This window comes from Cetorhinus maximus, chromosome 23 (assembly GCF_964194155.1).
Source record: "Cetorhinus maximus chromosome 23, sCetMax3.hap1.1, whole genome shotgun sequence".
NCBI classification, from domain to species: Eukaryota; Metazoa; Chordata; class Chondrichthyes; order Lamniformes; family Cetorhinidae; genus Cetorhinus; species Cetorhinus maximus.
In genome coordinates, this window is record NC_135901.1 from 52,452,469 (window position 1) to 52,476,830 (window position 24,362).

The 24,362-nt window shown below is 44.3% G+C and overlaps 1 protein-coding gene and 6 non-coding genes across 7 annotated transcripts in view; 3 read left to right on the forward strand and 4 right to left on the reverse strand.

Annotated features, from left to right (window-relative positions):
* The window catches only part of LOC144698037 (uncharacterized), a 211,089-nt gene that overhangs the window by 163,830 nt on the left and 22,897 nt on the right, over positions 1–24,362 (reverse strand). The window lies entirely within an intron of this gene.
* On the forward strand, positions 258–330 carry trnat-ugu (transfer RNA threonine (anticodon UGU)). The gene has a single exon. It is a non-coding gene; the product is annotated as a tRNA-Thr (tRNA).
* Positions 3,446–3,540, forward strand: trnai-uau (transfer RNA isoleucine (anticodon UAU)). The gene is made up of 2 exons: positions 3,446–3,483; positions 3,505–3,540. It is a non-coding gene; the product is annotated as a tRNA-Ile (tRNA).
* On the reverse strand, positions 7,732–7,813 carry trnas-uga (transfer RNA serine (anticodon UGA)). Its single transcript has one exon. It is a non-coding gene; the product is annotated as a tRNA-Ser (tRNA).
* Positions 12,555–12,627, reverse strand: trnat-cgu (transfer RNA threonine (anticodon CGU)). Its single transcript has one exon. It is a non-coding gene; the product is annotated as a tRNA-Thr (tRNA).
* On the forward strand, positions 14,317–14,388 carry trnae-cuc (transfer RNA glutamic acid (anticodon CUC)). The gene has a single exon. It is a non-coding gene; the product is annotated as a tRNA-Glu (tRNA).
* trnak-cuu (transfer RNA lysine (anticodon CUU)) lies at positions 15,534–15,606 on the reverse strand. The gene has a single exon. It is a non-coding gene; the product is annotated as a tRNA-Lys (tRNA).

The following is a 24,362-nucleotide window of genomic DNA, read 5'->3' on the forward strand; positions in this document are numbered from 1 at the left end:
GTTGCGATTGATTGGTCAGGAGGGATATTTGTGTCAGTGTAAACATGCGGCAGTAAAATCATTACCACATTACCACGGCAGACTTTCATCACTGAAAGCAACTGACACACATCAAATTCTGCCGCTTTCATGTCGCATCTTTTAATTCTCTGTTCTCCATCTCAGACATTTCCAGGTCTATCAAATATCATCCATGCAGAACTTTGCCCTGTTCCTCGTTCCACGAGGGGGCTTACTGTGAACAGGACATAGCAAGTGGCTCTATAGCTCAGTGGTTAGAGTACTGGTCTTGTGAACCAGTGGTCGTGAGTTCAATTCTCACTGGGGCATATAGCTGAAATTTGGTGGCAAGGTAGCCTTTGAGAAGAGCACTTTAAAAGTATATCGAAAGGTCATGTGAGTGGGCAGCAAGATGGCAGATGGAATATAATGTCGGCAGGTGCGAATATGTTCACTTGGTTGTAAAAGTTCAAACAGTAAAATGTGAGAAAGTGAATGTGCTGATGTTCAAGAGACCTGGGTGTCCTTGGACAAGCAATGTCGAAAGTTAGCATGTAGGGGCAGCAAGAAATTAAGAAGCGCAATGGCCTTTATTACAAGGGGATTGGAGAGCAAGAATAAAGAAGGGTTTTGGTGAGACGGCATCGAGAATGCCGTGTGCTGTTTTCATCTCCATATTTATAAAAGGATATACTGTCAGTGGAGACGGTACAGAGAAGGTTCACTAAATTGGTCACTGGAATGAGCTAGTTGTCCAATGACGAGAGGCTGAATAAATTGGGCTTCTATTCTCTGGAGTTTAGAAGAATGAAAGGCAATCTCATTGAAACCTACAAAATTCTGAGGGGTCTTGATAGGGCGGACACAGAGATTGTTTCCGCTGGTCAGGGAGTCTAAAACACTGCGGCACTGTCTCAGGGTAAAGGGTCGATAATTTCGGGCTGAGATGAGGAGAAATTACTTCATCCAAAGGGTTGTGAATCTTTGAATTCTCTACCCAGAGGTGTTGTGGATGCTCCATTATTGAATACATTTAAGGCTGGGATGGACAAGTTTTTGCTCTCTTGGGGAACTAACGGATATGGGGAATGGGCAGGATAATGGAGTTGAAGCCCAAGATCAGCCATGATTGAATTGAATGATGGAGAAGGTTCGATGGGCCGTGTGATCTACTCTTGCTCAAATTTCTTGTGATCATGTGTATGATAAAGACAGTAATTCATGTTATAATAAAAACAGAAAGTGCTGGAAGTTCTCAGCAAGCCTGACAGCAAATGTGAAGGGAGAAGCAGAGTTAAGGTTTCAAGTTTAATATGACTCTTTTCCAAACCATCAGTTGGGTGCTAGTTACGACATTTTGCACAACACTGAGACAGGGAATGGAACCCAGGCGGTGAAAGCATCGAATCTGAACCATTAGGGTGTTTCTATAGCATACCTTTGAACGAAATTAGCTTCCAACTGAAGCTTTAATGGTTTAAGACCACCGAGGGTCAAGTAGACTCCCTCTCTTCCTGCTTCTACTTATATTACCTACATAATTCTGCTTTGTGTCCTTTGGCTGCAAGGAAATCTTGTCCAAAGTTTTCCAGTTCTGCTGTTATTCAGTTAGTTTCCACACAAATAGATTTATGAATATTCATTTCAAATAAAGCGAGAAAATGGGGGAAACATGTGCATAACATCCATCCTATTAGAAAGATTGGGTTCAAAGCAACGAATAGAAATTGATTATCTGATTGCATATACCGAACTGGAATATGTCATCACATCGAGTGTATCCACTGTCCGTTCAAATGTTGATCACAATTTCAATCTTCCTCCGCTGTGTAGCGTATGGACACTGAATCAATAAGCAGTCTCCACTTAAATAAACACAGAAAGCGTCAATCTCCTCTTGCAACTTTTACACCTGTTGTTATTCTCTGTACCATTCACCACGAAGATATATAATACAAGTGAATAAAGTTTTGCGATGGTAAAAATGTGTTCACCCCTCGGGGAACTGAACCACATTGACACAAACACATGAACACAAACAGACAGAAGCACCGAGAGTCACAGCGGGCTAGGTTTTGTCTCTGAGGAGAGGCAAACTCTCAGAAAGCAAGATGTCACCAATTTAACTTAGATTTATTTCATTTCTGACTGCAACTTCTGTGAATGCTTATGGATGAACAGGAAAGAAGGAACACAGAGGTGAAACAGGAAAAACAGACGGGAGTGTTTGGAAGGTTCTGACTCCATTTAGCCAATAATTAATCCTGGAGGTTCCAAAAGGACAGAACACTGAGCAGTGCAACCGGCAGGACGAATCTGCGGGGGCAGATCGCAATGGAGTTCTAATCCATCTCCTTAATCACTCAGCCACGACTGGAGACTGGACTCTGGTGTAAATGTTGTTCATGTAAAACCATGGAATGGTTACAGCAGAGAATGAAAGCATTCAGCCCCACCAAGTCCCACTCATCCTGCAATTCCTACAGTCGCCCTTGTTCTTCCTACCAAGACGAACCACGTCATGTGTCAAATGCCCCGAGCATATTCTAAGGGATTTGATGAAACGTCTGAAAGGACGAACCAACTGAAACTTTGGCAGTGATGAGATTCAAATCCACGACTCGATCGAGGCTGCGGTCTAAATCCAGCGCCTTGGACCACTCAAACACGCCACTGCTGGCAATATGATAGTAACCATTGCCTTGAGTGGTATTGGTGCTGAATAAGAACATAACAAGTTGCAGCAGGAACAGACCGTTTTGTTGCTCGAGCCCCTCACAGTTCCATAAAATCAGAGCCAAGGTGACAATCTTGAGGCCATTCAGCCCGGGTCAGAGGAACAGCGGCCATTCAGCTTTTTGGTGCTGCTCCGCCATTCAATAAGATCATGGCTGACACAACAGAAACCCCGCGCAGCGAGTTAGCCAGAGGGACTTGTATAGAATTTCAAACTGTGTCGTGATGCAGTAGTTCTGGGTTATGCTTTGCAGAAATCGGATTGGGCTGGGATATTTAGGAACACCATAGAGAAATTGATCGAACAATGGAATCGTAAAAGTTCACAGCTCATTGGGACCCATCGTGCCCTCGCCAGCTTTTTACAAAGAGCTGCCCAGTTAGTCCCAATATCTTTCTCTTTCTTCATAACCCAGCAGCTTCTCCATTTCAAATATTTGTCCAATTCCCTTTTGAAAACTCGGAGTTAAGAAAAACAATATTGAAAGAGGCGCAGGACCTTCAGCAGTGTCCATGCTCAGTGTGTGAAAATTAACAAAGTTTCTCTGACCCATTGTCGGCATTTTATTTTATACAAAATATATTACAGTTCAGACAATATCATTAAACTTTATTGAGATCACATTGACTAATCTACCATCTAGGAATCATACCTGACCCCAGTGATCTGTGACAAATGTAACCAGGCCAAATGGAGCGGTCTGCGTGCGCTCCAGTGGTGCAATCGGTTAGCGCGTGGTATTTATAAAGCAGTGCAGTTAGCGGGCTATGCCGAGGTTGTGAGTTCGAGCCTCACCTGCAGCAGAAGTTTTGCTGGAGCTACTACATGTGAAACCACATTTGCATTGGAGATTCCGGAATTAATAGCACAGTTTTCAATGCAATAGACCTGCAATGACAGAGCATAAGCGAACCCCCGCCCCCGGTACAGGGGTGTACAAGAATTCTGCAAAACCAACAGCGACTTATTTACCATCTCTCCCATGCTTGAAACTTGTTCTATTTGACTAAAAACTTCTGGAAAACCATGTTTAAAGGGAAAGGCGTTGCAGTTCCGCCACTGATCACACTAGATAACACCCGGCTGGAAGTGGTTAGTTGATACTGCTCCCCAAGTTCCACAGTGACAGACTGTCTGCTCCTTGATGCAGTTCCTGATACACGCACGGAGAAAACAGATATCACCTGGCTCATGAAACGTACATGGATTAACATCAAGCTGACCCTTGGGGCCAAGCTGATGGTGTATTAGGGCTGTGTCCTCAGTACCTTGTCTGGCTGTGAAACAAGGAGGACTTACACCTATCAAGGAAAGAAACTCTGCAACTTCCATCTGCACTGTGTGCGGTGGTTATTGGGTATCTCCTGGCGGGACACAATCAGGGAGCGGTAGCCCTCTCAAAGACAGAGCTCCCAAGTCTGTTAGGCTCAGCAATCAGAGGGACGTTGGATGGCTCAGACCCGTTTACAGGATGGAAGGTGGTCACATTGCTAAGGGCCAGGCGGCCAGTGAGACGCCCAAAGCTCTGCTTGTATGACACTTACAAACGTGACATGGAGGCCCTAATTAGCGATTATCTTACATGAATTTCACTAGATGATGACAGGGAAAGATGGCGATACTTCCTGTGGACTGTTGTGCATCGCCATGGCTACAGCGGCTTGGCAACAGACGCCAAGACTGGAAACAACAACCCATAACATCACTTGTAGCTTCACATGAGACACTTGTGACAGAAACTGCCCCTCAAGGATTGAGCTCAGCCATCAGAAATTGTGCGGCACCTGGAGACAACCCATCTGAATAGATTTGTTTGCTGCGTGTCCGTCATCTTTCATCAATGGAAGGATGATGAAGATCATTGTGAAATTCAATTGCAAACAATATGACGTGTCTCACACACAAACACACACTCACATACACAAACACACACACACACACACACGAAGAGGCAGACACACAAAGATGCACATGCGCACTCATAAACAGGCACACACCAATACATACATACAGACAAACACGCACACAGACATACAAAGACACAGATGTACACAGGTGCACACAGACATACATGCATACATGCACAAAGACGCACACACACACACAAACACACGCAAATATGCATAAACACACACAGAAACGCACGCTCATACACAGACAGAGAAGCACACAAAGACACACACACAAACACACGCACATACACATAAACACACACAGGAATGCATGCTCATACACAGACAGAGAAACACATAAAGACACACACACATACACACACAAACATGCGGACATATACAAAAACACATACAGGCACACAAACAGATACAAAACACACAGACACGCACACACCAACACACACACACACACACACATATACACACAAAGATACACAGAGACACACACCAAACACACCGACACACACACACCACCGACACACACACAGGCACACACTCACATATGCAAACGTATATACACACACACACACACACTGACGCAGACAATGCCCACGTGACCGTCCTTGGCCTGCTGCAATGTTCCAGTGAAGTTCAACGCAAACTGGAGAAACAGCACCTCATCTTCCGACTTTACAGCCTTCCGGACTTAATATTGAGTTCAACAATTTCAGATCACGAACCCTCTCCTCCATCCCCACTCCCTTTCCAATCCCCCTTTTCCCGAAAACTTATAATTTTAAAAAAAATGTATTTTTCTTTTCCTACCTATTTTTAAAATTATTTCGACCTATTGTTTTATCTCCACATTTTAGCCCATTTCGATTCCTTTCCCCTACCCCACACCCACTAGGGCCAACTGCCACTAGCTTGTCCTGCTTGCTCCCCTTAATGTCCCCATTAGCAAATTCCTTATACAATATCACCACCGTCAACACCCCTTTGTCCTTTTGTCTATGACATCTCTTCTTTGCCTCCATCTATCACTGGCCCTCTATCCAGCTCTACCTGTCCCACCCTCCACTACCAGCTTATATTTCACCACATTTCTCCATTGCCTTAGTTCTGAAGAAGAGTCATACGTACTCGAAACATCAACTGTATTCCTCTCCACAGATGCTGTCAGACCTGCTGAGTTTTTTCAGGTATGTTTGTTTTTGTTTCAGATTTCCAGCATTCGCAGTATTTTGCTTTTATCTGAGAGAGAGAACAATACGTTTCAGTGAGTTAGACGCTGTCTCAGATAGAGAGATGACAGACATTAAGTGAGTGTGGTGACAAACGTGCCCATCTTAGCAAAGAAATGGTTGGTATGACAGGAATTTCTAAACAAGAGCACACAACAGAATATACTATCAATGAATATTTACATTATTAGACGATCTGTAGTTACAGTTTGAGAAGAGAAACTAAAATAAAATGAAACATTCTGGTGAGGAAAAATCTTATATCTTTGCGGAATGATGCAGCATGATTTCTTTTCACACGGACACACAGAACAGGCGATGTCTCATATGTAACACTGTTGGCAGTAATGAAAATGAATATCTGGAGCTGCGCAGAACAATCAATGGGAAAGCTGTAGTTTTAGGCCAAAGTCAGAGGCCCATTTCCAACTTAACGTCCACCTTATAGAGACATAGAATAGTGTAGTAACAACAGAGACAGAGCCTGGTGTGATAATTACTGAGACAGGGCCTAGTGCAATTTAAGCAGAGACATTACTGGTGTAGTAATAATAGAGAAAGCATCTAATGTTACTTTAGCAAAGACGTGACCTAGTGCACGAATAACAGGGACGGGGACCAGTGCTATATTAACATAGACAGGGTCTACTGCTGTAATAGCGGAGACGGGGCGAGGGCAATATTTACTGATACAGGGCATGGATCAACATCAAGTGAAATCGGGCAGTTATTACAGTCACAGGGCTCAGGGTAATTGCTTCCCAGAGAGAGTCTAAGTCGTAATAACGGAGACTGCCGCCAGTGGAAGAGAGACAGATCTGATCTTGTGAAGTAAAAACTGGGAAAGGGAGAGTGGAATAGAAGCAGAGACAGAGGTACAAAGACAAAGTCTCTGCAAAGACAGGATCCATCTTAATTAAAAAGACAGACAAGCTCGAGTGTGATACAGGCTGATACAGAGTCTCGTGTAACTTGTTCTGAAATACGGTCTAGCGGAATATAAGTGCAGACATGATTCAGTGCGTTATAAGCAGGGCCCCGACCTAGTGAAACATAAGTCAGGCAGTGCCGAGTGCAGTAATAATTGAGACAGGATCTTGTGTAATACGAACCTGCCTAGTGTAGTAATAACACAGACCGGATCCAGTTTAAGAAAACTGATACAGGGTCTAGTGGAGCTTCACATAATTCAGGGCTCTTTTTAATATCAACTGACGCAGTGCCTGGTGAAGTAAATACCGGCAAATGTACAAGATCAATAAAAACAGAGACATGAACAAGTCCAGCAATAACAAAGTCATGATAAAGGATAATAAGAACAGAAACAGGGAAATGTGTGATATGAATAGAAGCATGTATTGGTGCAGCATTAACTGAGGTAGGGTCCAGTTTGATGGACACGTGGCAGGTTCTACTGGAGTAATAGCTGAGACAGAGTCTTGTGAAATGCAAATAAAAACATGTTCTAGTTTTCTATAACCAGAGACAAGCTCTAGTGCAGTGTCAACTGGGGCATGGCTTATTGTGACTTTAGTCGAGACCTGCTTCAGTGCAGTCATGACTGAGATAGTGCCAACTGTATTGTGGCCCTCGCCCAGTACATAAACAACTGAGATTGAGCCAATTACAGAAACAACTGAGTGATGACCTTCTCTAATATGATCAGAGACATGTCTTGGTGCAGTAGAAACAGAAACGGCGTCTAATTTAATATGAACAGAGCCAGCGCCTGCTTCATGTGATGTGAACAATCACGGTTTCACTGCCACCCACTGGTCAAACTGTGCTACTGCAGGTGTTGTGAAAATGTCGATTCAATTTACTGTTTCCTGGATCAACGGTTAAAATCAGAAATAAACGCAGTCGACAGGATTTGAACCTGCGCGGGGTAACCCCAATGGATTTCAAGTCCATCGCCTTAATCACTCGGCCACGACTACAGATGTTGGCAATAGGCCTGTATTATTTATATGAAGTCATAGAATGGTTACAGCAGACAAAAAGGGCCTTCTGCCCGCCCTGTCTCTGTCACAACCTAGCCGGGCATGCACCCGCGTTATTTCCTATGTGAAAATTTAGGGAGGTCAATGCTGTTTCCTCCTGGAGCCTCAGCTTGTTCTGAATTTCAAACTGTGGAAGGTAATCGACCTACAAAATCCACAAGGTGATAATGCCTTCCTCTCAATCATCAATAACATCATTCACATCTTCCACTTGTTTGCTGCACCTCCTTCCAAACTCCACTTGCATCGTTCATCCTGATATTTTTCTCTTTGTCATTTTAATATGAAGTTGCACAACCAATGTTAATCAAGTTTGTGATGGTGAATATGTGTCCATCCCCTCGGGGAACTGAACCGCATTGACACACACAGAAGAACACACACCAACACATACAACGAGAGTGACAGAGGCCGAAGGAGAGACAAACACCCAGAAAGCAAGGATGTCACCAACTTGGCCAATTATTGTTCTGAAACTGAACCACATTGGCACACAAAGGAAATCACAAATATGCATTGTTTAGATTTGAAATAGTGAATATTTTCACACTGTCTTTCAATGTGCAGAAAGTGGAGCTGTGATCAGCTTCTCGCTCAGAAGATGTACAGCAAGAATGTTTATAACAGGCTGATGCTCACGGTGCCTGTTTGGAGTCGGTGAGCTGCTTCTTACGATTGAGACCATTTAAATGTCGTTCAACGAGTCTGGTTCCAAATTCTGTGCTCAAAATGATAAGAAAACTCGCTGAATTTGCTTATTGTCTTGAATTCAAAGCATCACATAGAAGATAAGAAAGTTAATCTTAACCGTGGTGTTAGGAAACATAAAATGACAGAAAGTTACAGCAAAGAAAGAGGCCATTCGGCCCTGTGTGCTGCTTTCAAAGGGCAGTGTGATTGGTTGATCTGAATATTCAAAGATATTCGCCAGTTGGGAAGAATGGGCAAAAAGGAAAATGAGGCGGGGTCGCACTATTAATAAGGATCGAGATCGGTACATTAGTGAGAGAGGATCTTAGATTGAAGGATCAAGATGTAGAATCAGTTTGGGTGGAGGTAAGAAACAGCAAGAGGCAGCAAACATTGGTGGGAGTTGTTTATAGGCCACCAAACTGTAGTGGAGTTTACTTTTAAAAACTTCACCAAGGACACGTTTCTTTGACCAAATGGTCTGTGTCGGATGAACACAAGTGTCCTCTTCAGCCAATGGGAAGAACCATTGCTGTTCGCTGGAACATGAAATCGATACTTTCCTCCTTTAAGACAGTTCTTAAAGCCTCCCACTTTGACCGAGCTTTTAGTCATCTGACCGATTATGTGGCTCGGTGTCACACTTTGTTATAAAATGCTCCTGGGGAACGCTTTGTGACGTTTCATTAGGTAAAAGGAGCTTTATAAATATAATTTGTTGTTGTGGTCCATATATAGAAAGAGACAAACTCCTCTTGCCTCTTTCATCCTGATATTTTTCACTATAACATTGTAATGTGAAGTTGCATAGCTAATGTGAATACAGTTTGTGTTCATAAAAATGTGTTCACCTCCTCAGTGAACTGAACCACATTGACCCACACAGAGGAACACACTCATAGGTATACACAGAGGCCTAAGGAGATACAAATGCCAGAATGAAATCATGTCACAAGTTGGCTAATTTTTTTTCCCAGTTCCGACTGGAGATTTGCAGAAGGCCCACAAATGAATGGAAATAAGAGATCACGGATGTGTTTGGATCTCTTTTCCTCGATTCAAACGATCATTAATTCCGTCTGCACGTGGTTAAAATGAGAAGTAATGGAAAACGTAGTCGGTAGGATTCGAACCTGCACGGGGTAACCCCAATGGATTTCTATCCAACACCTTAACCACTCGGCCACAACTACAGAAGTTGCCCCAATTATCGCATTATTTATATGAATTCATACAATGGTTACAGCAGTGAAAGTGGTCTTTCTGCCCGTCTTGTCAACATTTTCCCCGAAACCCTGCAATTTATCATGTCCCTTCTCGTTCTTCCAACCAAACTGGGAGTGAAAGAGTGAGAATGATCCACCCCGGCCTATAACCGCCCCATCAGTCTACTCTCCATCATCAGTAAAATAATGGAAGTGGTCATCAACAGTGCTATCAAGCGGCACTGACTTAGCAATAACCTGCTCACTGATGCCCCTTTTGGGTTCCGTAAGGACCACTCAGCTCCTGACCTCATTACAGCTTTGGTTCAAACATAGACAAGAGAGCGGAACTCCAGAGAGTGACAGCCCTTGACATAAAGGCAGCATTTGACCAAGTGTGGCATCAAGGAGCCGTAGCAAAACTGGTGTCAATGGGAATCAGAGGAAACTCTCCGCTTGTTGGAGTCATACCTAGCACAAAGGAAAATGATTGTTGTTGTTAAAGGTCAGTCAGTGGGGAAGTTTGCCGATGATTGCACAATGTTCAGCCATGCCCTACTCCTCAGATACTGCAGCAGTCCATGTCCAAATGCAGCAAGGCGTGGGAAATATCCAGGTTTGGGCTGACAAGCGGTAAGTAACATTCGCACCATACAAGTGTCAGGCAATGGCCATCTCCAACATGAGATAGTCCAACCATCGCTCTTGATGTTCAATGGCGTTATTATATCTGAATCCCTCACTATCAACACCCTTGGGGTTACCATTGACCAGGAACTGAGCTGGACGGGCCATATAAACACTGTGACTACAAGAGCAGGTCAGACACTAGGAATCATGTAACGAATAACTCACCTCCTGACTCCCCAAAGCCTGTCCACCATCTGCAAGGCACAAGTCAGGAGTGTGATGGAATTCTCCCCACTTGCCTGGATGAGGGCAGCCCCTGCAACACTGAAGAGGCTGGACACTGTCCAGGGCAAAGCAGTCCACTTGACTGGCACCACATCCACATTCACTCCCTTCACCACTGACGCACAGTAGCGGCAGTGTGTGCCATCTACAAGATGCACTGCAGGAATTCACCAAGGCTCCTGAGTTCCAGTGTCCAAACCCACGATCATGACTAGCCAGATGGACAAGGGCAGAAAACACATGGGAACACCACCACCTGGAAGTTCCCTTTCAAGTAACTCACCATCCTGACTTGGAAATATATTGCCGTTCTTTCACTGTCTCTGGGTCAAAATCCTGGAACTCCCTTCCTAACAGCACTGTGGGTGTCCCTACACCTCATGGACCGCAGCGGTTCAAGAAGGCAGACCACCTTCCCAAGGGCAATTAAGGATGGGCAACAAATGCTGGCCTAGACAGCGAATCTCACATCCTGTGAATGAATAAAAATAGATCCAGGTTAGCCTGCAAATTATATTGCTTTGTTCTCCTTCACTGCAAACGTCAGGGCCTGGAGCAAGTCTGACGTATTGGCTCAGGTGAGGAACGAGCTGAAGCTATCAATATTGGTTTTCTTAACACCGAGTTTCCAAATGGGAATTGTGCAGGGCAAAGGAGAAAGAGAAGGAAATTGTCATAAATTATAAAGCTCTTTGTACAAAACTGACATAGACAGGATGGGTGGAAGGGCCTCTTACTGTGTTGTGCCGTTTGATGATGACATTGTTGATCAGTTTGTCTCCAGCATTCCTAATGAGAACAGCCGAATTCCATTTCTTCAAAACAAAGACCCAAAGTGGTGCTGCATGACGTCACCGCTTAACATTCCAGACAGCTCCATTGGGATCTTTACAGCGCAGGGTTTGTGCAAGGCAGTGGGGATCACGGTCACCTCATACACGAATGGTTCTCTGTTTGAAACCAGGAAGTAGCATTATCAAAATACAGAGTGGGGAAAAGTTGCATCGTTGCTGTTTTTTTGTGAAATAGTCAAAGACTGTATTATCTCACAGCCTTGTGACATTTATACTTCCCAAGTTTTGAATGATATTCTGAAAAATGCACTGTCCTTAAGGAATGGAGAAGGATGGGGGCCGAATTGCACTAAGATAGTTCGCACATGTGTGAGGTGTTGAATGAGCTGCTGATGTGCTGTGTTATCTGATGATTCTAACATTAGATCAATTTCACTGCCGCATGGCTAAGGTTTTCAGCCGAATTATACTTCCACACAGCAAGGTTCAGAAGTGCACTAAGACTGCATGGTTTGACATTCTCGGTCGTTTGCAAAGAGCTGCGCTTGTTTTTGTTGTGTTGTGGTTATCACATTTGCTTTAGACACCGAAGATTCCCTGATTCGAAATTCACTGCAGAACAGCAGAACTGGTAACATTTGTGGAAATTTTTCTTGCTGTCGTTGACAACCTGGATCTGTGTGACAATGAATTTTGATGAGATGGGAGGAGGGGGAGGGGGGAGGGAAAACATTGAATGCTTTGTCTTTGAGTGCTTTTGAACCACCAAGCTTTCAGTTAACAGCCGAATGCACTGACCAATGGGACTACACAGACTGATGCAACTTCTGCGTTCCTTGTACAAAAAGTCTCTTTGAACACCAGAACATAACTTTCTCAGCTTTTGAAAAATGCGCTGCCTTGTTGGTTTTTAAAAAATTATTTTTAAGACCAAGCGAGTAACTTCAGACTTGCTACATTTCCTGCCGTCTTGCTAACCAATCACCGAACCCATCTAACTTTGCAGCCTCTCATTGTCCAGCCCACCACCCACTTTTCCACGGAACTTGGTTTCATTGGCTAAACCTTAGCCACAGGCTCCAGCGAGAGTTGAACTCGCGACCCCTGGTTTACGAGACCAGTGCTCTAACCACTGAGCTATGGGGCCAACTGCCGACTACAATGCATGGAAAGTTGACCATAATCAGTGGACGAGGACCAGGGTAAAGTTCCAAATGAATGACATTTGACCAGCCTGGAAACGACTGAGAGGGAGAACAGGGAGTTAAAAGATGCGACATGAAAGCGGCAGAATTTGACGTGTGTCAGTTTCTTTCAGTGATGAATTTCTGCCGTGTGTCGCCTTGTCAGTTTCACAGGAGCCGCAGGGATGAGGTTGGCGGCACCTGATTAAAATGAGGAATAATGGGAACTGTAGTCAGCAGGATTCAAACCTACAGGGGGAAAACACAATGGATTTCAAATCCATCACCTTAAATATTGAGGTATGAGTAACAGCTGCTCCAGAGCTCAAATGTGTTCTTATCAAATCAGAGATGGCGACAAAATAAGTCATTCGGCCCATCGTGTCTGTGCTGGCTCTCTGGAAGAGCAACTCAATCAATTTCACACGCCCGCCTTTCCCCCACAACAACTTATATTGGGATCTTTACAGCGCAGGGTTTATAGAGGCGAGTGGGGTCATATTCACTTCACATATGATGGAGCTGCGGTTTGAAACCTGGCAAGAGCATTATCCAAGCTTGTTTATTTGAATGAGGGAAAGTTCGATAATTTACGTTTGTTGTAAATATGAACACAAGGGTTGGAATCCTGCTGACTAAAGTTTTCACCATTTGTGATTTTAACCAAATTAATTATCAGTTAATTAGAAGGAAACCCTTCCAAATACGTCCGTATTTTCTGATTCCCATTCATTTGTCAACATTCAGGGAATTTGCTTTCGGAAATGGAACAAACACTGAGCCAAGTTGGTGACAGCCTTGCTTTCTGTGTATGTGTCTCTCTTTAGACCTCTGTCACTCTCGGTGTATATCTCTCTGTGCCTGTTCCTCTGCGATTGTCAATGTGGTTCAGTTCCCTGAGGGGGTGAAAACGTTTTTAACGTCACAAACTTGATTCACATTAGTTCAGGTTAAAATGTCGGTGAGAAAAGTATCAGCGTGAAAGATAAAGCAGGAGACTGGCCCTTTCTATGTATATCCTACAACAACGATAACTTGTATATATAAAGCGCTTTTAACCTAATGAAACGTCACAAGGCGTTCCCCAGGAGCATTATATAACAAAGTGTGACCACTGAGCCTCATATTTGGTCAGATGACTAAAAGCTCGGTCAAAGGGGGAGGCTTTAAGAATTGTCTTAAAGGAGGAAAGTATCGATATCATGTTCCAGCTAACAGCAATGGTACTTCTCATTGGTGAAGAAGTCACTTGTGTTCAAACTAAACAGACCATTTGGTCGGAGAAAGTTGTCTCTGGTGAAGGAGATCGGGATTAAAAAAAAAGTCAAAAGTTGCCTCCATAATCCAAATCTCAAGCTTTATTGGTAGTTTCCCTGATGTCCAGTGACTCGGGATTGGCGCTTCCATTGGATCAACAGCGAATAGGGTGGAGTGTTTTGGAAATTGTAAGTCACACATGAGTAGCTTGTGGGACTATTTCATCTCATTGTCAATTTCATGCTCCAGCTCACAGCAATTGTTGTGTTCATTGGCTGAAGACGTCATTTATCTTGAACCTAAACAGGCAGTTTTGTGGTGAAAGAGATCTGAACTGAAAAACAATAGGCAAAAGCAGCGTAGATAAGCCGAATCGAAAAAAACTTGGTACAACTTCCCTGGTGGTCTAGTGGTTAGGATTCGGCGCTCTCACCGCCGCGGCCCGGGTTCGATTCCCGGTCAGGGAATGTCAATTTATTGAATTGGTCGAAATGAGTGTCGATCACTCATTGATTGGAAACGTTTAAAAACTCCACCAGAATCAGAGGAGTGAGAGTTTAAGTTTTGCCTCAGAGCCGGAAAACATCACACTCGTGAGTGGCAGTGAAGGAAGAGGAGAGGAGAAGGGCTGTTTGCAAAGCACTGACTATAGAAATGTTGGTGTGAGGCAAAATATTGGTGGGAGAAGTACGAATTTTGCTGCTTCCTGTTTACACTGGCACAAATATCACTCTTGATGGATCAACCAATCACTACTGCTCTTTGAAAGCAGCACGCCTGGCCGAATGGCCACTTTCTGTGCTGTAACTTTTTATAATTTTATGTTTCCCAACAGCACGGGTCATTCTGCCATTTTATAACCGACTCGAGCGAGATGCACTTTCTTACCTTGTATTCGGCTCTTTTTGAAACCAAAACACGTAGCAAATTCTGCGAGTTTTCTTGTCATTTCCAGCACGAGATTTGTCACGAGACGAAATGAGCGACACATTAATGGTGCTAATCCTTCACTGGAGCTCACCGCGTCCAAAGAGCACTGTTATCATCAGCCTGTTATGTACCTTTTGCAGTACATCTGCTGAACAATATAAGCTTATCACAGCTCTGCTTTCTTCACATTGAAACCCAGTGTGAAACTCAATTTAAAAGCTGAACAACTGGGAGGAGAGTGTGACTGTGGATAATCGGCACTAGGCACATTCCTGTAATCAGTATCTGGGAGAACCAGGAAGAACCATTCCCACGAACTGGCTGTGTCTGCATCGAGCAGCTAATTGACCTGGGGGCTAGACGGGCAGAGGGAGCTGGAGGCGAGGCAGGGACAGAAGCAGGAAGAAATGCGACGATAAAGTGCTTTGAATTTGATGTGTTTGAATTTGCTTTCAGTGATGAATGTCTACCTTGTAAGTTTCACAGGAGCCGCAGTGATTGGTTGGTGTTTTTTTTTAAAGCAACAAGATTTAAAAGTAAAAAGATAAAAGCAAATTACTGCAAATGACGGAAACCTGAAACAAACACAGGAAATGCTGGAAAAACTCAGCAGCTGGAGGGAGAAACAGGGGAAATGTTTCCAGACCGTACGACTCTTAACCAGATTTTTAAAATATTACAGCGCCCAACGTGGCGCTCGAACCCACGACCCTGAGATTAAGAGTCTCATGCTCTACCGACTGAGCTAGCCGGGCGTGTGAAAAACTGTTTCGTATCCCAACATACATGGATAAACCTGTTGCTTTCCACCTGATACCGCAACTTGATCGGAAGTTTAAAGTGTGGGACGTAATCGGCCTACAAAAGCCCCAAGGTTGCAATGCATTCCTCTCAGTCATCAATAACATCATTCACATCTTCCACTTCTTAGCTGCACCTCTTTCCAAATACTGTGATCCATTTTCCTCAGGATTTTCTCCTGCATTTAATGTTTACCTGCTTTCTGCCCTCATTTTGAAATCAGGTTCACTTCATTATCCAACACAAATTGAATTGCAAACCTGACGGACAAACAATGGAAAACAAGTCACTCGGTAACACAAATCCCATGGTGCTCATTTTCAGATTCACAACAGTCAGCTTTTCTATAAAATGAAGGAATTTTACAGTGAAAAGAATTAATAAGTTTGTGTGACATTTATTTGTGACTCACTCACTCGGGTATTCTGCAAATGCTGCTCGGAGGTTTAGTGACCGGGATATAATCTACCTGTGTTTTCCTGAGCCTGTGCTCGGTGTATTGGGAGGTTTGGCCTGGGTTGGAGTATCTTGTGTCCCAGGGATGGGCAGTAACCCGCTGATTCAAGCTGCAGTCGCCGCTTTCTGCTGGCAGCGGGTGATTGGAGAGGGCGGGGCCGGAATATTGCTGCTTTTCTGCTTTTCCCTGTCTCACTCACTGTGGAGTTGAGGAAGAGAGAATAATTGAGGGGTTCGTGTGATTCCAATAATATCATGAATTTCTGATGGGTTAGATGAAGGTACAGAGTGGGTCCAAATCTTTTCTCATTGTATTTGACAGAAAAAGTAATTTTAAAAAGAAGCTGTTTTTGTGGGAGCTCACTGGACAACAAAAGACCTGCCACCGTTTGGGGATATCTTGCAGCCCAAGTACCCAATGACAACCTGGAACTGTGTGGCAATGATAGGTGCTGAGGGGGAAAAAGAGTAAAAATCTTCACCCCCTGGGTGGTCTTGAATGACCAACCTTTCAGTTAACAGACAAACACGCTGACCAATTGCGCCACAGACACTTACACAAACCTGACTGACAAGGTATCCTAACAAGGGTGTCAGTGAATCTAATCTTCAGATTGCCGCTACCCAGATAGCTATCGCGCTCTATCAGCTTTACTCTTCCAAAACAAAGGGTGGGACATTCATTCCAGATACATGGAAACAGTCTGATCCCACTCACTGCAGACACATCCATGTCACCGGGAACCAGCTCTCCTACAACAGGTGCCATCTCCCTTCGAGCCTTTCATTGTCTTGTCTGTTACCAAGTATTCTGATTGTCCCGACGCCGATATTAGGTTTGAATTCCTGATGTGCAGTAACGAGAATCCTTTCAATGTCTCAGATCAGTTAATTTCACTGATAAAATTAGAGTCACTGTTCCAGCGTCTTAAAGAAGGGAAAGGTGCCTTGACTGTCTCTGGTCAGTCGGGCAGTTCACCCTTCATTCGCATTGGATTCCATTCCTCAAAGGGGATTTTCATTTCCTTCTTGAGTTCCCTTACTACATCTGGCAGCATCTTTGGATTGAGAGGCATTATTAACATTTCAGATGCAGTGCAGTTCTGATGAAAGGTTACAGACCTGAAATGAAAACTATGTCTCTCTCTCCACAGTCACTACCAGATCTGCTGAGAATTCAAGCATTTTCTGTTTTTATTTCAGATAACCAGCATCTGCAGTATTTTGCTTTACTTTACCTGATCAGTGAAACAGAAAAATCCTCAGGGTACTTGACAGGGCGGATTTGGAGAGGATGTTACCTCTTGTGAGAGAATCTAGAACTCGGACTCGCTGTTTAAAAACAAGGGGTCACCCATTTTAAATGGAGATGAGGCAATTTTTTTTCTCTCAGAGAGTCATGAAACTTTGGAACTCTGTTCCCGAAAAGGCTGTGGAAGCAAAGTCTTTGAATATTTTTAAGGCAGAGGTCGATATATCCTTGGGAAGCAAGGGGGCGATAGGTTATCAATGATAGGTGGGATACAGATTTCAGGTGACCATCAGGTCAGCCATGATCTTATTAAATGGCAGAGTAGGCTTGAGGGGCCGAATGGCCTACACCTGTTCCTTTTTCTTATGTAGTGCTAAGAATGTGGCACCCATTACCAGTCGATTTCGAGATCCATGTCTGAAAATGTCTAGGTAAACACACACTGTAAACGGATTGTTCACCAGTTAAAATTGGAAAGGGATTCACTCTCATCCCATTTACTGACACAGCAACACAATCTTGCTGTTGGGAGACCATACTTCACATGTGCAAAATGCTTTATTCAGTTTGCCCACACGTTAACACTCCAACTTTAAAATTTCAAAAGATTTGATCCACAATCAGAGCAGAGATGTTGGCAAGACACGGTTTAAATGTTCCATGTATCGGGGGAAATGTTACTAGCTCACCCCATCTGCTGAGACTACACTGAGTTCAGATCTAACTGTCGGGGTTTGTTCTACATCCAGGTGAGAATTGCTGTGGACCCCGGAGCAATTTGGCCACTGTATCATTGATTCAACAATTTTATGTCTTGCCCCTATGGCACCCATCGTATTCTGATTACAGGACAGCGGCTTCTGTTCTACAACGTGATCTTTCAATGGCGGATTGGCTACCCAGCATTCGCTGCGGGGCAGAATGTGCCCTATCTTCACAACAGCAGCGCCAGACGCATGCGCATTGCGGACGGAGCCATGAGCATGCGCAGTACTGGCCTGTGACTGAAGCTGCTCAGAGCAGGTGAGAGAATGTCGAGTGGAGCAAAGGAACAGAGTTAGTGGGTGTGTGAGGAGGAATGGAGCCAGCGGAGTGGGTAGGGAGACTTTATAAATACACAACGCTGGCCTCAGACCCCAAATAACAAGGTACCGGTCTTGTGTTTGCAGAGAACGGGCCGAAAGAGTCTGGATTTCTCCCTTCGCCAGGGCCCGGGTGACGGCCGCCATCTTTATAGGGGGCAATGTGCAGCAGGGCGCATGCGCGGTCATATTGGTCCAGGTAGGAGGAGAGAATATTGTGCATTTCTATCCTGGACTGACAGGGATGGATTTTGGAAACTCCTTTTACAGGGGGTTAGAAGGGGAGGATTTACACACAGCAAACTCAAACCAAGAGAAATGTTTGTTCTTTCTGAATTTAAGAGAAACGTTTGTTCTTTCTGAATTTCAATCCTGGATTGACCATGATGGATTTTTTGAATTCCATTTACAGGATGTTAGAAGAGGAAAGGGAACTCAAGGGATACTTGAGGGAGATGAGAAACTGAAACCAAACATCACGTCAAAATCTGAAAGTCTCTTGATTCACCAGGACCTGAATAGCACCAGCCTTTGAATGTTCTCAGTTTGAATGTTTCAGTTACTGGGTAAAAAATCTCTTCCTCACATTGTGGATCTTACCTAAAATATTAAATCTCTGTCCCTTAATCTTTTCATAATCAGCTAATGGGAACAGCTTTTATTTAACTATCTTTCATAATCCTGTACACCTCTATCAAATCTCCCCTCAAGCTCCTTTACTCCGAGGAGAACAACCTCAGTTTCTTGAATTTAATCTTACAATTAAAATCCCTCGACCCATTCTGATAAATCTCCTCTGCCCTCTCTCAAGGACCCTCACATCCTTCATAACGTCTGGTGATCACTGGTTTGCTCAGACCCAGATATTCTGTGTCTGTGACATCATCACACATCGACAATTACACGGTGACATCATCACACATCAACAATTACACGGTGACATCACTCCGCTTCCCGGGTATTTCCTCAACTGGGAGATTTTTCTCTGACTCCAGTGTTTCTGCTATCTTTTCAGCTGCAGGCTCCAGCAGGAGAGTTTAAATTTGAAAATGGTGATATTGTTTCAGAGGTGAATATTTTTCACCATCCATCTACAATTTAGAGCTTTTAGTGCGGTGCTCTGTTTTCTGTGAGAGGTTCCAAGTCTCTGGGACTGGTGTGGCTCCTTTACTGAGGATCTGAATCCATGTCCGTCCATTGCTCTGTTTCACCTCTGCCCTCCCTGATCACCTCTCTGCCATTGTCCACCTTCCTCTGTCTCTAATACTGGATCTATTTGAGTTATGTTTAGTATTTTATTGTTACTTCTGCTGACTGTGTCTCAGTGAGGTTTCCTCCGCTGCCCATCCTCTGACCATGTGCTGCTGCCTTCCCAGCTTTATCTTCCCACTGTATCTCTCATAGTCAGGAATTGTTTTTCCTGCGCTATAGTCCATTTCTATTCCACTTCTGAGCTTATATTGACCATCAAATTCTGCACCATTTTTACTCCCTGTAAATCATTCTGCGAACCCTGAAATGTTTACTCTGTTTCCCTCTCCATAGATACCAGCAAATATTGCCAGTTGCCTGTGGAGAAGATGATGTTTGACCTTCTTGAACCGCTGCGGTACGTGTGGTGAAGGTGCTCCCACAATGCTGTTAGGTAAGGAGTTACAGGTTATTCACCCAGTGATGATGAAGGAACAGTGATATATATCCAAATCAACAACAACAATTTGTATTTATAAAGCACTTTTAATGTAAGACAATGTTCCAAGGCATTTCACAGAAATGTTACAAAGCACTGAGCCACATGAGGAGACATTAGGGCAGGTGATCAAGCATTTGGTCAAAGAACTGGGTTTTACAGAGTAAATTAGAGGAGGAAAATGAGGTAGAGAGGTTTAGGGAGTGAATTCTAGAGCTTGGAGCCTTGGAAAGTGACAGAATGGGCACGAATGTGGAACAATAGAAATCAGGAACACTCAGTAGGCCAAATTAGAGGAGCGCAGATATCTCCGAGGGTTGTGATGCTGGAGGAGATTCCAGCAATAGGGAGCAGCCATGGAGAAATTTGAAAATAAGAGTGGAGTCGGACGATGTTGCTGAGGTGGAAATAGGCGATCTTGTTGATGATGTGGATATGTGGTTGGAAGCTCATCTTGGGGTGAAATATTTCACCATGGTTGTGAACAGTCTGGTTCAGTCTCAAACAGTTGTCAGGGAGAGGGATGTAGTCGGTGTCTAGGGAGTGGAGTTTGTAGTGGGGGCTGAAGACAATGGCTTCAATCTTCCCAATATTTAAATGGAGGAAATTTCTGTTCATCCAGTACTGGATGTCTGACAAGTCAGGACGGTGTGTGACTTGGAGGGGAACTTGGAGGTGATGGTGTTCACATACACCTGCTACCCTGGTCCTTCTCATGGGTAGAGGTTGAGGGTTTGGGAGATTCCATCAAAGTTCTGGTCTATTTGTAGGTCGATGAAAAGCCCCCTCCTCACCCCCTGCTTCTCCCACTCCTCTCTCTGACTTTCTCTCTCTCTCCTTTTCTCCTTCTGTCACGTAGAATTCTCCAGCCCAGCGGGTTGTGGATGCTCCATTATTGAATATATTTCAGGCTGAGATGGGGAGATTTTTGGTCTCTCAGGGAGTCGAGGGATGTGGGGAGTGGGCGGGAAAGTGGAGTTGAAGCCCAAATTCAGCCACGATTGTATTGAATGACGGAGCAGGCTCGAAGGGCCATGTGATCTCCTGCTGCCCCTAATACTTGTTTTATTTCTGACACCAGAGTCTTGTGTAGGCCCAGACTGGGTGGCAGGTTCCCTTCACTGAAGGACATTAGTGAACCAGTTGGGTTTTTATGACAATCCAGCAGTCTTCATGGTCACTTTTTCCTAGTGAAACTGAAACCAAACATCACATCAGGATCTGACAGAGTCGTCTAATTTATCGTAACCTGAATATCATCGGATTTTGAACATGGAAGGAAAAAGCATCGTTCACAGTGGGGAGAAACCGTACACGTGTTCTGTGTGTGGACGAGGCTTCAGCCGATCATCAGGCCTGTCAAAACATAAATGCAGTGAGAATGGGGAGAAACCATGGAAATGCGGGGACTGTGAGAAGGGATTCAATTACCCGTCTGAACTGGAAACTCATCGGCACAGTCACACCGGAGAGAGACCATTCACCTGCTCCATGTGTGGGAAAGGATTCACTTGTTCATCCCATCTGTTGACACACCAGCGAGTTCCCACTGGGGAAAAACCATTTACCTGCTCCGTGTGTGGGAAGGGATTCACTCAGCTATTCAACTTGCTGAAACATGAGCGACTTCACACTGTGGAGAGACCGTTCACCTGCTCCACGTGTGGGAAAGGATTCACTCAGACATCTGACCTGCTGACACACCAGCGAGTTCACACTGAGGAGAGACCATTCACCTGCTCAGTGTGTGGGAAGGGATTCACTCATTCAACTAACCTGCTGAAACACCAGCGAATTCACACTGGGGAGAGACTGTTCAAATGCTCAGACTGCGGGAAGTGCTATAAAAGCTCCGGGGAAATGATGTACCATCAACGTGTTCACAGTGACGAGAAACCATTCAGGTGCTCTCAGTGTAGGACTGGGTTCAGGTGGTCATCTCAACTCTTAGTACACCAGCAAGTTCACACTGGAGAGAGACCGTTCACCTGCTCCGAGTGTGGGAAGGGATTTACTCAGTTATCCCACCTGCTGAGACACCAGCGAATTCACAAGTGACATCAGTGAATGGATTTTGCTGTTAGTTGCATCCTGGACTGAACCATGTTGATTGGGGTCTGTTTCTACTAATGTTAATAAACTCCAACCCAGTTATAGCTGTTAATATTCTGAATAAAGTCAAATAAATCAGCTCTGTGTTAAACATACAAATTAGTTCCTTTTGAAGTGCTCTCCCTCTCCCCTCGTCTCCTCCATCCTCACCTCCAACAACAAGTGTGAGGAGCTCATGGAGCTTCTTTGTCACTAAGATTGAGACAATCTGATCAGCTGCCTCTGCTGTTTCCCTCCCTTCCACTAGCCCACCGGGACAAACTATCTCTAAAGATCCCCCTTGTCCGAGCCCTGAACCCACATCTTTCTTTAGTTTCACTCCCATTTCCTCTCATGCCACCTTCATGCTCATCTTGTCCATGAGACCCACCTCATGCTCCATTGAGCCTATTCCCACTAAACTGCTGGTCACCCAACTTCCCCATTTTCACTGAGATTGCTAATGGTTCTCTCTCTTCAGTTACTGTCCCTCTCTCCTTCAAATCTGACATCATCAAGCCCTCGTCAATACACAAACCTTTGGCCTTGTCCTTGCAAACTGCTGTCCCATCTCCAACCTTCCTTTCCTCTCCAAACTCCTCAAACATGTTCACACCTCCCAAATCTGTGCCCATCTTTCCCAGAACTCCCTGTCTGAATCCCTCCAATCAGGTTTCTGCCCTGCCACTGGACTGAAACAGCTCTGATCAAAGCCACTAATGACATCCTATGTGACTGGGACAAAGGTAAACTATCCCTTCTCGTCCTTCTTGACCTGTCTGCAGCCTTTGACAATGTTGACCACACCATTATGCTCCAACACCTCTCCACTGTCGTCCAGCTGGGTGGGGCTGCTCTCTCCTGGTTCCATTCTTCTCTATCTAACCATCGTCAGTGAATCGCTTGTAATGTCTTCCCATCCCACTCCCACAGTTACCTCTGGTGTCCCCAAAGGATCCAGCCTTGGCCTCTTATTTCTCATCAACATGCTCCCCACAATGACATCATCTGAAAACACAGTGTCAGTTACCACGTGTACACTGACAGTGCCCAGCTCTACCTCACCACCACCTCTCTCCACTTCTCCACTTTTATTAAATTATCAGACTGTTTGTCTGATATTCAATGGTGGATGTGCCGAAATTTCCTCCAATTAAATATTGGGAAGACCGAAGCCATTGTTTTCATTCCCTAGATACCAACTCCATTCCTCTCCCTGGCAACTGTCTGAGACTAAACCAGACTTTTTGCACAAGTGATGTCAGGTTTGACCCCGACATATGTTCTGACTCAGGTGTATGTGTCTTGGTGAGTTTCCAGGCAAATTATGATGTGAATCTTCCCCAGAGGCAGAACAGACAAACATTTCTCCTTCCATAATCAGAGGCTGGTCATTTATTAATTCAGTGACTCTATAAGATCTTGTCGAGATCTTTGGTTTGAGTTTCCCCATCAGAAAATCCTCTCCCTCTAATCCCCTGTAAACACAGTTTACAAAAGTCATCACTGTCAGTACAGGATAGAAATTCAGAACAGACAATTCAATTTCTATGGAATATGCTTTCTCGTTTTATTCCCCCAAATCTATAAATCCCTGTCCCACACATTCCTCCCCCTCTCTGCTCATTGTTCCAGATTCAGTGTCCCTCCTACTAATTCTTTTCTCCTCTCCAGATTCTCTCTCTTCCTGACCTTAAAGTTGTAACTCAGGCTGTGGGTCAATCCCACTCCTTCACTCCAATCCATTGACTGTTCATAATACAGGTGGAGGCCATTCACCCGTCCTGCCTGTGCTGGCTCTCTGTAAGCGCAAATGAGCCAGTCCCACTCCCCTGCCCTTTCACTAAGAAGACCAGCAAATATTGTCAATCCCCAGCTGTTTGTGGAAAAGTTGACATGGGTAAATTATTCTTGCAGAGAGCTGGCAAAGACACATGGGCTGAATGGCCTCCTGTGATGTCAGCATTCCATAATTCTAATGGGACAGGTAGATATCAGATGAAATTAAACAGAAACATGGGGCGATGAATTTCATAAGTTATTAAAGATAAAAAGTGGGAAAGATTTAGATGGTGCAGAGTAAGAGAACAGTAAAGAGATGGAAGATTCGACCAAACACCTTGCCTTATTCATTAGAAA